At 47.2% G+C, this 1,397-nt stretch overlaps 1 pseudogene; it reads right to left on the bottom strand.

Annotated features, from left to right (window-relative positions):
* Positions 1 to 1,328: 1,328 nt before the first annotated feature.
* LOC111728392 lies at positions 1,329 to 1,397 on the bottom strand (annotated as a pseudogene).

Below are 1,397 nucleotides of genomic sequence, written 5' to 3'. Positions count from 1 at the left end.
CAAATATGAATAGGGTTGAGGATGAAAAAACTCAATTCACAGTGGAAGCAAATGCTCACAATGGTACAATATTTCCATACTGGAGAAGCCGGAGGAAATTAGTAAGTATGAAAGCAACACAATGAGATGACTCTCACTATGAAAGTTTGAGGGTGACTGATCACCAACTCAAGGCAAAGTGTGAAAGTCAAGGGATCCTTGGTAACAGGTCCTTGCAGAAAATCCCAGGCATCAGGCCCACTGCTTATTTATAAGGGTACTTGAACCCCAGTAAAATCTGAATTCTCAAACTAACCTAAACAAGTCTGCTCTGCCAAGATCAGAGCTGAGATTGGGAGAAGGGAAACCACTGACTTGGGTGTGACATTGGGTTGACTTGCTTGAAAGCCTCACACTCCTGGTCACCTTTACCTCCCTTGGTCTGCGTAAGTGCCCCACCCTCAGCCCGGCTTGAAGATTATATAGAACACTGCCTTGTATGGTCTATCCCCTACTGATGAGCACACCAATCAATGTCTAGGCTCAAGTAACAGAAAGACCACCCCTAAAGTGCTGGGCTTGCTGAGAGGGACAAAGGAACCATAACCGGGAGATTTGTGGAACCTTGAACATGAACAGAGGAATGTATGTGTGACCTGAATCAGATAGTGTGAGGGCAAGGAGGGCAACACAAAGAGTTGGGTAAGAGAGGATTTATTGATATAAAAGTAGAAAGAAAAAAACAAAACAAAACGAAGATGTTAATTTGGCTCTTGGAAGCTTAGAAAATGGAGAGGCAGAAATGCTAGAACGGCCATTGTTATGGCCTCTCTACTGACAGGAAAGTCTACTGAGAGGGGAAGGAGACGATAGGTACGCGAGGCCTTGCTCATGGCGAGCTCCGTGGTACTCCTGGGGAGCCCAGTTCTAGAATAACCCCCTGATCATCAGCCCTGGCCTGGAGGAGACGGTCTCTGCTGAGTCCTTGCAGCGTGCGCTGCCTTCCCCCCACGTGGCTTCATGAGCGTGATTTCCAGGCAGGTGAGTATTCTGACTTTACATACGTGGGATCCCAAATCTCATGTTCTTTCCTCTACACCTAGCTATTCCTTAAATAAGAAAAACTAAAACAAAATAACACACAAAGAAACATACATACCCCCCAACAGGTGGTTCCCAAGTGGCATAACCCTCAGGCCAGGGCGCTACTAAGAGGGCGGAAAGACCCAGCCCGGGAAGCCCCGGCACCGCCTCGCTGGGGCCTCCGCGGAGAATCGCGCTCCCGCATCTCCCCTTTTGAGGGAAAGAGTTCCTCTCGCTCTTGCATTCTTTTTTTTTTTTTTTTTTTTTTAAATATGGAACGCTTCACGAATTTGCGTGTCATCCTTGCGCAGGGGCCATGCTAATCTTCTCTGTAT

Source organism: Otolemur garnettii, unplaced genomic scaffold, assembly GCF_000181295.1.
Source record: "Otolemur garnettii isolate 467f Iridium unplaced genomic scaffold, OtoGar3 scaffold00154, whole genome shotgun sequence".
Lineage (NCBI taxonomy): Eukaryota > Metazoa > Chordata > Mammalia > Primates > Galagidae > Otolemur > Otolemur garnettii.
Note: the sequence above shows the minus strand (reverse complement) of the source record. Positions and strands in the feature narration are given on the sequence as shown.